Source organism: Puma concolor, chromosome D1 (genome assembly GCF_028749965.1).
Source record: "Puma concolor isolate L17-30 chromosome D1, mPumCon1.1.hap2, whole genome shotgun sequence".
Classification (NCBI taxonomy): Eukaryota; Metazoa; Chordata; class Mammalia; order Carnivora; family Felidae; genus Puma; species Puma concolor.
Genome location: NC_141676.1, coordinates 72,359,656 through 72,371,670, shown reverse-complemented (window position 1 = coordinate 72,371,670; position 12,015 = coordinate 72,359,656). Strand labels below are relative to the sequence as shown.

General features: G+C 36.2%; 1 long non-coding RNA gene across 1 annotated transcript in view; it reads left to right on the top strand.

Annotated features, from left to right (window-relative positions):
• Window positions 1-2,698, top strand: part of LOC147576806 (uncharacterized) — an 859,087-nt gene extending 856,389 nt beyond the window's left edge. The window contains exon 3 of the long non-coding RNA XR_015241156.1: window positions 2,611-2,698. This is a non-coding gene — a long non-coding RNA (uncharacterized LOC147576806). The remainder of the gene's footprint in view (window positions 1-2,610) is intronic.
• Window positions 2,699-12,015: the final 9,317 nt, after the last annotated feature.

Here is a 12,015-nt window from a genome sequence, read left to right as displayed (position 1 = left end):
TTAGATGGAAAACTAATCATGAACATTGCAGGGGCATGGAAAACAACCACCCTTCCTTAAAACGGTTTTATATTTTATATTGGAAAATATTTATATTGGAAAATAAATATTGAGGCAGCTGCCATCAGGATATATAAGAGCTCTGTAGGACTTCTTTGTTTTTACAGATCATTATTGATTTTGAGTTTTTTATGGGTGTACACATTAATCATTTTATTCTCTGGGGACCCTCTTTAGGTCTTAATTCATCCTGGAATGACCTGTCACAGTATCCAATGGATCTCATTCCCTGAATGACATTCTTTCCCTCTACCTTTATGTCATATTATCCATATAGTATCCACACTGACATTTCTCACTAGGGTTGAATCTTACCGTGAACCCCAGGAACCTATCTCATAGTGAAAGTTGCATAACCCTGGTTGGACCATTTTCATTAGAGGAATACAGGATGTTTGCTTCTCTGCAGAGCCCCAGTAGATCACCTGGGACTAGAATGTCTCCATCTATCATACATCAAGGATCATCAGACACTTTAGTGCCCTTATATACATATCAGACTGCTTCCTCCAGATGGTAATGCCCACCCAAACCCAACATGACTTTGTTACCCTTCTTTGGTCATCATAGACAGAAATTCTTCTTATATTTACTCTATGAGGCAAGCTTTATTACATGATCATTTCCTATAGTCTTTGTGAGTTAGCCTCTCAGCTGAAAGAATACCAGCAATATAAGGAAGGAAGTAGGCCAAGTATTAGATAAAGCAGAGAGGATAAGCAGAATCACTAGGGGAGTGAGGAGGTATTAATTCATTTATTCTAAAAATATTTTTTGATTGCCAGGCACTATGCTGTGTTAGAAATACTGACATGAGTAAGGCTCAGTTCCTGTTCTCAGGCACTCAGATATTATTAGAGTAACTTTCATCAAAATTATTTTCAAATTTTCATAGACACTGCCAGCGGCTTCATAACTGATGCTTTCATGCATTTAAGAAATATCATCAATGGCTACGTTGTATTAGTCTGGGTGTTACTTTTTGATGAAGCCTCTTTGATATCTACTGTGAGTAATTACTGCAGGATGGATGCTCTTTGATATCGTGACCTGTAGGCCCACAAGGCATCTTAAAGAGGAAAAAGGGCTATTTCCATTGTGCTGCTGCTCTTGCTTCCCAGTTACAGGTAGACTTTTAGCATATGTAACAGCGTATAACTATAACTTTCTAACATTTGATCACAAGATCTTAAGTTTCTTAAATTTCTGTCTCCTGGGTGCTTTCAAAGTGCTTGTCAACTGCCTTTATGTAGCAGCCTGTACAGTGCTCTCTCAGACCGTTGTTTTCTCCCCCATGTACCCTACTTGATGGTGAGAGTCCCAGAACGTAGGGCAGTTTGAGTATATGGCTTAAAAATTGGGATGCCATATTAACAAATAAAAATACAGGACACCCAGGTACATTTTAATTTTAGGGAAACAAAAAAGTTTTTTTAGTGTAAGTATATCCTATAAAATATTTAGCACACACTTATGTTAGAAAAATAATTCATTAATCTGAAATTTAAATTTATCTTGGATTCCTGTATTTTCTGTCCTTAAATATTATTTACCTAAAGGACACAATTTAAGGGTGCCTGAGTGGTTCAGTCAGTTAAGCGTCTGACTCTTGGTTTTGGCTCAGGTCATGATCTCACAGCCGTAGGTCATGAGGTTGATCCCCATGTTGTTCTCTGTGCTGACAGTGTGGAGCCTGATTGGCATTCTCTCTCTCCTTCTCTCTCTCTGCCCTGCTCCCACTTTCATGCATTTTCTCTATCTCAAAATAAATAAATAAATAATCTTTAAAAAATAAATGATAAAGGACACAATTTAATCACTAGCAATGAGAATTTTAAAAATCACCATTATGTCAATCCTATTACCAAATATACCAGACTATAGTCTGGATATTCTACCTTTATGCCTACATTTATATATAAAAATAAAAACCATGTATGTATAACTATAAAAACCACAGATATACTCATATATTTATTCAATGTATTATATACCTGTTTCTAATTGGAAATTGATGATTCATAATAAAATCCATACAATCAAATAAAAAAGAATTGGATTAAAATTTTGAAGTAACAATTATGGATCTCACAAAATTCAGAACTTACATTTAGATAGAATATGTTTATAGTAGAAAATGCCAAGTTTTCTAGGGAACTTTCTTACTTGTATCTTGCATATTATTTGGTGCAAGATAAGTCATATTTAGAATGTTTTGAATTTGAAAATCAGTTTTGGGTTACTAACTTAATTCTGAAGCACAGCTTATGCCCCCAATAGTTCTATTCCCTCACTAGCTCTTTATTGGTGTTACAGATCCTTTGTTTCCATGGAAGAAGGAAATCTATGTTTATATGCATTTCATCAGATAAATAAATATAAGGCTATTCTGCTCATCTATTGCCTATCATCTATCTAAAACTTCAATTTGTAGTGCCCAATACATATTTATTTCTCTTTCTTGCACTTCTTTCTTGAGATGCTAATTTGTTATCTAAGTTAAAGGCATTTAAGTTAAAGAGAGTCTTCCTTGGGATGCCAGGAATAGAGGAAAGATTTTTTTTTTTTTTTTCAATGTTTATTTATTTTTGGGACAGAGAGAGACAGAGCATGAACGGGGGAGGGGCAGAGAGAGAGGGAGATACAGAATCGGAAACAGGCTCCAGGCTCTGAGCCATCCTCCCAGAGCCCGATGCGGGGCTCGAACTCACGGACCGCGAGATCGTGACCTGGCTGAAGTCGGACGCTTAACCGACTGCGCCACCCAGGCGCCCCTAGAGGAAAGATTTTAATTCAAAGATTCTGAAAATAAATGATGAGAGAAGATAAATTTTTCTTATTATTCAAAAGACTTATGGAAGTGATCACCATGGAAACCAGACATGAGACCATAGAACATCAAGAGATCAAGAAGAGAGGTCTTGGGTTGAGACTCTGAGTCTTACATTTGGAATGCTGACACAGAGTTTAACCTTCATTTCAGGATAACTTCTTTATAAGTTACAGGATTTGTTTTAAATTATGCAGTCTTGGAATTTGACAATTTTTGTAAAATTCTACTTTGTACAGTCTTCTTTTCTTTCTCTTCTTCCCTTCCTTCCCTCCCTCCCTTTTTCATCTCTCCCTAGCTCTTTTTCTTTCTGTCTTCCTTTCTTCATTCATTCATTTTTCTTTTTCCTTCTCATCATTTTCCTTTTTCCTCTTCTTCATCTTTTTACTTTTTGAGTGAAGATGTATGGTGAGAAATTTGAAAAAAAAAAAAAAAAAAAAAAAAAAAGGTAGGACAAAACCCCTTGGCTTATAATAGTACTTAGAAGTAGGAAAAATGATGCAACATTAAAATCTAAAATGAGACCAATTATTGAAAAATTGATCACTTAAATATTCTAAGTGAATATTCTAGCTAGTTAAGAGTGAACTCGTAGTTTTTCTAAAGTTTTGACCCTTTCTCGAGGCTTTCCTTATGTAATTATATATAAATATGAATAGAAGGTAGTGAAAAATAATCATCAGTCAGTATAATTACAAATACAGGAAACTGTTTAGAGAAATTTCAATTAAGACAATCAGAATACAATTTATATTCATGTATAATATAAATGCAACTAGACTTTCAGGCCTGGAGGTTGTTGTACTTTGTAACCTTTGTACTCAGTGCAAATGTTGACATGTAATAGCCACTCAATTAATATTTGCTCAAAAGTATATAGATACATTAAAACACATCCATACACACACACACACATAAACACATATATATCATTTTAAAAAGTTGAAAATAAAAATGCAAACAAACAAAAGTTACTGGACAATAAAATTATTTTTCTTTCTTTTTTTTTTTACACAGAACATTGAATCAGTGATCTTGTAATATTTTGAACACAGTTATTCCCGAAGATATTTTCATAAAATGAATGACTAATATGCTTTTATTTTGCTTTCTTCTATTTTCTTAGAAATTGAGTGATACCTATTTGAGATTTTATAATAAAAACATTTTGTTCTAGAATACATGAATCAAGTATGTCAATATTCAAAATTTACACTATTTATATGTCAAAGAGTAGGAGTGTTTGCATGGATAAAAGGCAGCATAAGATACTGGAAATAGCACAAGTGTTGGATTTCAGCATGTTATTTTACTTTTTCAAGTTGCTATTTTAAACTTGTGTGATTAGGGGAAGTTACTGCACCTCTCTGGCTTTACCATCTACTTCCTACAATTGGTATGAAGAATATTTGGAGATGATATGTGTGTTTCTGATATAAAGTATACCTTTAAAGTATTTAGAAATGTGAAATGTGGGAGCCTATTTAAATTTTTTTTTTTTACATTTTATTTATTTTTGAGAAACAGAGTGAGACAAAGTGTGAGTGGGGGAGGGGCAGAGAGAGAAGGAGACAGAATCTAAAGCAGGCTCCAGGCTCTGAGCAAGCAGTCAGCACAGAGCCTGATGCGGGGGCTTGAACCCACAAACTGTGAGATCATGACCTGAGCTGAAGTCGGACACTCAACCAACTGAGCCACCCAGGCAACCCTGTGGGGGAGCCTATTTTAAAAGATTTCCATACTCAGTGGGAGCTAACAGGCCATTAATTTCACAGAACTTATTTTTCTGTGATCAAATTATACTTTGCTTAAAATATGGTATCTACACTCTTATTACTCTTACTTATGATATAATTTATGCCATATTAATTTAAAATGAACACAAATGGTTTAAATAGATCAGGCAGTTGTTCTGAATATTGGCTGCACATTATAATCATCTGTGAAGGTCTTTAAAAAAACAAATTCCCTGGATCCCCACATGATACTAATAAAATCAGTGGTTTTAAAACTTTCCTAAATAATTCTAATGTGTAGTCCACATTCAGAACTCCTAAACTAGAAAGTTTGTGGATCTGAACTTATTTTAGGCTGCTTTAGAATCTAGCTTATGAGAGTCTGGATGGCTTGATAGGATATATTCATTAATTCATTCATTAAATATGTTTGCTAACCACTGCATGCTAAGCACAATACTGAGTATGGGGAATTCGTAAAATATGATGCCTACTCCCCCCCCCCCCAATTTGCATTATATCAGAGGAGGTGGAAACCTAAATGAGTAACTATGGATTAAAATGCTCACTAAATTATGCCAATAATAGCTAAAATTGCATGGTCACTATGTGCAAGGCACTGTTCTAAAAACTTAACAGTAGTGAATTCCTTTGATATTAACAGTGATCTTAAGAAGTGGTTACCATTCCTCTCTGACTATGAGGAAACTAATGCACAGAAAGTTTAAATAATTACTTTACACAACCAGTAAGCAATACAACCAAGAGTCAAATTCATGCAGACTGACTTCAGAAGTTGTGCTCTTACTCAGATGGTACATATGCAGCTTCTCATCCACAATACTTATAACTAACAATGTACTGAATGCTTACCATGTGCCAAGATCTGTGCTTTACAAGTATAACTTATTTAGTCTTTACAACTAACTTATGGAACTAGTATTTCCCCCATCTTACAGATAAGAAAGTTAAGAACAGAATTGAATTCTGTTTATTACTTCAACTGTAGCTCATGGGCTCTTGGGCCATCTGCCAATGTTCTTGGTAGATCCATGTGCCTAGCATAGCTCAACATCCCTGCTAAATCTTGAAGAGATGTAGAAACCAAATATTTAGCAAAATAAAAGGAGGTATCAGTTCATCAAGTTTCAAGTTTCTGGCATTGCTCTGATTATTACATGACTTTAAATTATTGACTTCTGCTCAACAAACTACTTATAAGAAAATGAAACCTTGAAAAACAACAGAAAGCTCCTAAATCACTATGGTGAATGTTAGATACAATGTTAGATTTTAAAAGGTTAGGACGCCTTATATTTCAGTGTATTATGAACAGTTGCAACAGTTGTATAGCACACCACTGAGAACATAACTGTCTCATGTATATGGTGCAGTTTCAAGGGATTCTATTAAGTGAAGATTCCAAATCCTGTTTTGAAGGATAAAATCTGTGTAACTTTGTACTTGGTCATTTAAATGCAAAACAGAATGCTGTTGCCATTATATTTAATATATTTTTTATTGTAGTTGAAATAAATCATTTCTTTTGCCAAAAACATTAACTAGGAGTTTCCACAAGACCTTGCCCTGCAACTTAAATACATTTACAAAGAAATTCTACCAGACTAGAAAGTGGTTTTCCAATTTCCACACGTCTAAGAGTGAACCTCAAGTTCCAAGCTATATGTTTAGTGCTTTGCCCATTCTAATGTACAGGATGCAAATAACTTGAAATTATAATAAATTAATCCTCATATACATCATTATCATCACCAGATACCATGTACTTACCGTGTTTCAGGGACTGTACAATTGCTTACCCCAATATTACCCTAGCACCAACCCCACTAGAAAAACACTATTTTCTGTATTTCAGACAAGGGAAATAATAAATTTCTAGTCAATATAAAAAGGTAACCCAGAGAGGAATTTTATTTTGTTATTTAAGACCCTAATAATCCAACACCATTATCAAAAATCTTGCCTCCATGTAGTTTGCACTGGACCAATAAAGCCAGATTGTAAAGTAATGTGAAGAAAAAAGAATCATGATTTGCTTGAGATCTCTATAATACTTTTTGTTTTGCACAGTGACTTTATATATGACCGAGAAAACAAGGTATTTTTTTTAAATTATAGTTTCCATTTTCTCATTTCCACATAAGGAAATGAGGTTTTGAGGTTCAGTAGCTTGGCCAGTCCCATAGTAGGAAAAGCCAGAGCCAATTTAAAGTGTGAATCTCTTAGGCTTGAAATCCAGGAGGCACTATGATACACCCTTTGAGTTGGGGCTCAAAGTCTCTTTGGATCTGATTATTCACTCTGGGCTTTAGGAAGGTGTTTTGTCTATCACAATGACAGAGTGAAGTGTGGCCAATAATCACAGAGTGGAGATGAGTTTCTCTGTGTTTGCCACATGAATGCCAAGAGCACTGGTTGGACAGGACTTCATCTAGGAAAACACTGACTGAAATGCTTGTCATTTCTCAAGTTCTGAGAAATAAAGATCTTTTTTTATTTTTTTCACTCAATATCAGACAAATGAAAAAAATTCCTGGGGCCATATTCTAAATCTGGCCTGCTTGGAGATAGAGATATGAGTGACTCTAGACCCATAATTTACAACTTCTTTGAATTAAATTTCCATATTTTGTCTGGGACCTAGATCGAAGTTTTATATAAGACCATGTAATATGAAAAAGGTTTTTATTTTTGTTGTAAAATCCTTCTTGAAGGCATTGAGTCTTTAAGGGCAATTTATACAAGGGGCTATGTAATATTAGCATTTACTAACAAAATTCTTTTTCAAAGAACAAACTCATTTTCTTATATTAGATAACAATATTAGGTAAGACATTTGCCCTTCTTTTTGTTTGCTAGTGAACTCATAACTAAATATTTTCTGGTAGACCACAGATCCCGCACTAGTCAAAATTACTGGAGTGTTTGTCACCTCCTCTTTCTGCGTGGCTTTCATTTTCTATTTCTAATGACTTTTATATAGAATTGTTTTGTTCACATTCAGAAAATAGACAGCTGAAATTTATTAAATAAAATCTGATAAAGTAGCGACCTCCATTTTGCAGTTAAGCAAACTGAGATATAGTGAAGGTTTTCCAAGGTCTAGTTCATTGACACCAATGTCCTCTACTTTCTAAAACATGGTAAATGTTCTCCTGCCCCACAAGTTCCAGTGGTTGTTCCGTAAACCTGTAAACCCCTTCCTGTCTTCCCTCCCTCTGGTCAACCATGTCTAACCCACACAAACACAAACACACAGGCAACATTCTTTTCATGGTTGACTCTTGGATCTTTACCCAACATCACTATTTCAGAGATATATTTTCATGCTTCACGTTTTTTAAATGTTCTATAGAAAGATACCCAGGCCCTTTTCATGCCATACTATTCTTTATAACCTACTTGTCCAGTTCTTCATTGCCGCTTCCACAAGTTGCAAGACATATTAGTTTTTTTGTGTGACCCAACCTTTACTGGACCTTAAGTTTTTTAAGGACAAAGCTAATTCTACTTCATTCACCTTTGCATCCTCAACACCTAGCCATGCCTAGTTCATGGTAGTTTAATAAATATACAACATGGGGCGCCTGGGTGGCGCAGTCGGTTAAGCGTCCGACTTCAGCCAGGTCACGATCTCGCGGCCCGTGAGTTCGAGCCCCGCGTCGGGCTCTGGGCTGATGGCTCAGAGCCTGGAGCCTGTTTCCGATTCTGTGTCTCCCTCTCTCTCTGCCCCTCCCCTGTTCATGCTCTGTCTCTCTCTGTCCCAAAAATAAATAAACGTTGAAAAAAAATTTAAAAAAAAATAAATATACAACAAATGGCATGAAGAAATCAATAAATCAGTAAGCATATATATGACTATACACACATACTTAATAGCTTTAGGTTTCCTAAAGTCAAGCCAATATGTTGTTCATCATTCTCTTGTAGTCCTTTTTATAGTAACAGGCAAAAAAAAAAAAAAAAAAAAAAAGATGCTTGATGACTTACCAATAATGGAATGAAAATAATTCATTTGGAGAAATTATTTTAGAAAGTTACTTATGATCTGTTATTTGATGGGTTCAGAAAACCAGATAGTTGTGAAACATTTAGGAGTACAATAATCCTTTCAGAGTTTAGAACATAAGCTGGCTAAGTCTAAGAAGCACAAATGTAAAAACAGAAGAGGGTAAGGGTGGGTAAGTGTGCCCAGGTTGGATACAAGTGCTGTCACTCAGTAGTCTTACAGACCTCCTGCAAACATTCACATGGCTTACTATCACTGATGCCAACTAGAAAAATGAAGGATGGTGTGTATAATGTATACCTCTATTTGCATATTCATTTAAACATTCAAACATTTATTGAGTGGCTTCTATGTGCTAGAATTTTCTTCCAAATCTTTGGAATAAATCAATAAAACAAAGATTACATTACTTGAGGAGTTTACATTTAATGGGAGTGAGGGAATAAACAGACAATAAACAGCAATGGCAACAAATGCATAAATGATATAGCATACTGGACTGTATTAAGAGCTATGGGGGAAAATAGAATTGGGTAAAGGGGATCAGGAGCACTGAGATCATGAGGAAGAATAGTTGGTAGTATTAAATAGGTTAGCCTGGGAAGGGATCATTGGGGATGAGATTTTAGCAGATTTGAAGGAGAGAATTTAGCCCAATGACTACTTGGGAACAGAGTATTCCAAGCAGAATAAACAGCTAATGCAAAGACCATTAGATCGGAGCATGCCAGGCATGTTTAAGAAATAGCAAGGGAGTCCTGGTGGCTGGAGTAGAATGAGCAAAGAAAAGGGAAGAGTACTAGCAAATGAGGTCAGAAAGGTAATGGAGTGGGGACAGATTATGTAGAGTCATGGTAAAGAACTGGGTGTTGACTCTGAGTGAAACGGAAAGTTACTGGAGGGTTTTGATTTAAGCTAACTTCTTTAAAAAACAAAAATAAAAAAAAAACACTCTGGATGTTGTGTTGAATGTAGCTTATAGAAAAAAAAATGAAGAAGCTGAAAGACCATTTGGAAGCTATTGCTATAAGCAGGTAAAAGATGACAATGGCTTGATTCAACACAGTATCTGTGAAAATTGTTAGATAGTGGTAGCATTCTGGATATATTTTTATTTTTAAATTTTTTTTAATATTTATTTATTTTTGAGAGAGAGAAACACAGAGCACAAGTAGGATAGGGGCAAAGAGAGGGAGACACAGAATCTGAAGCAGGCTCCAAGCTCTGAGGTATCAGCACAGAGCCCAACGTGGGGTTCGAAATTGTGAACTGTGAGATCATGACCTGAGCCAAGTCAGATGCTTAATGACTGAGCCACCCAGGAACCCCTGCATATATTTTGAAGGTGCAGCTATTTGCTGACAAATTGTTAAGTGTGAGAGAAAGAAAGGAATCAATGAAAATTACAAGTTTTATACTTAATTACAAGTATAAATTTTTTCATTCCTGTATACTATTCTATAAAGAATTACAATATTTTGATTATTAATATCTCATGCTAAGGCAAAAGTCATACCTTGGAACATTTTACAATCCAAACTTGTTTGGGGGACTTAAAACATTGTTTCTTTTCTCCTTTAAATTTTAATTTTACCTAATTCACACTTTACCAATATGAGGTAAAGCTATACTGTGAAATGTCACTGAGCAATTTAAGATTATATAATTTTGGGGGTGCCTGGGTAGCTCAGTCATTTGGACATCTGACTTTGGCTCAGGTCATCATCTTGCAGTCTGATCTGTGAGTTCAAGCCGCATTGGGCTCTGTGCTGACAGCTTAGAGCCTAGAGACTGCTTCAGGCTCTGTGTCTCCCTCTCTTTCTCTGCTCCTCCCCTGCTTGCTGTCTCTCAAAAATGAATAAACGTTAAAATTTTTTTTTAAACAATATATAATTTTTTTTACTTCTCAGCTGAAAATATCACTATTGTTTAACATGAGTGAATGTCCTTTGCATTTTACCTTTTGTTGCAGAGGAAGTGGATATGTGTTGGTAAACTATGTATTACATTCATAGAGTGCTTTATCATTTTTGGCATGCTTTGACATGTCCTATCTCATCCCATCCTCTCCACAGTCCTGGGAGACAGCAGGGCAGGAAACACGTATAGGAAATTGAAGAGTAGCCACCATGAGAACCCTTTCTTACTTAGGTTTAGCCCACTCATTGATGTGCTTTGAGCCAGTTCCAACTGATGACGAAGGATGAGGAACTTAGTGTGTCCTTTGCTCCCTCCAAGCTTAGTGGCCCATGCCAGAATCAGATTTATGACCTTGTCCTTACCATCAATGGCCCAGACAATTGGGCTATAAAACCATATTGTACATCAAACCTAATCACATCTCCAGAATCAGCTAGCCATTAGATCCCCTTTATTTTCCTCAGAACCCTCACAATTTTTGTATTTTCTCATCTCTACCATCTTCCTCCTCTTTCTTACTCAGGAAGATCAACCACAGCTTTGCTGGCCTGTCTACAAAGTACTGAAGCTTGCTTCCTGGGTTGCGATAAAAGAATCTGAGAAATCAACAATGTCACCATCAGAGCACACATGAAAATGGGGAAAAGAAAGATGTCATTGTTGAAAGATCAACAAGGTGTGGTAGATAACATCTTTTTCTTGTTGAACCCTGAAGCTATCAAAAAACAACTTGTTTTGTTTTCAAGGGTCTGGTGGGAAATCTCCATCCCTAATATATTCATCAGGACCAGCTCCCTTAACTTGAGTGTCCTCAGCTTTTAATCCTCCATCCAACTGCTGCAAGCACCTGGCTGCTAAAATCCAGCTGGGGAAGTATCATGGGACTACTAATAATATTGCTGCAATGTCTCTCTTTTCTTTAAATTAAGCCATGCAATTAATTTATACCAATCTCCTTTTCAGAGGCAGAAATGAAGTCTGTTTTGGAATTTAAAGATAACTTCAGTATTTTTTTTTTTTTTAAACCATTTTGGTAGTTACGGGGGTGGTGGGGGAAGGAAAGGAAAGTCATTTGAGTAAGTAAAACATATTTAACCACCACGGAGAAAGAAATTTTAATGGATATGGAAAGAATCGTTTGTAAGACGCGCAGACAAATGCAAAATGGTATTATTAATAAGTAATGCCATTAAAGAGACCGTTCTTTCTAAGCACTCACACCTCCGAATCATCTTGGGGTTCCCTGACTTCCTGGCTCTCTGTGCCCGCCAGCAGTGACGCCCCTTCTCCCAAACACTGTCAGGGGTTTCAGTGCCACCGTCAGAAAGAAGCTTATTATCTACCTGCTGCCCCGGCTTCTCGCTGAGTGACACCCCACCCACGCCTCCACGCACAGCTCTTCTCCTTCCGCGGCTCCCAGAGCGAAGCTGAAGAGCTGC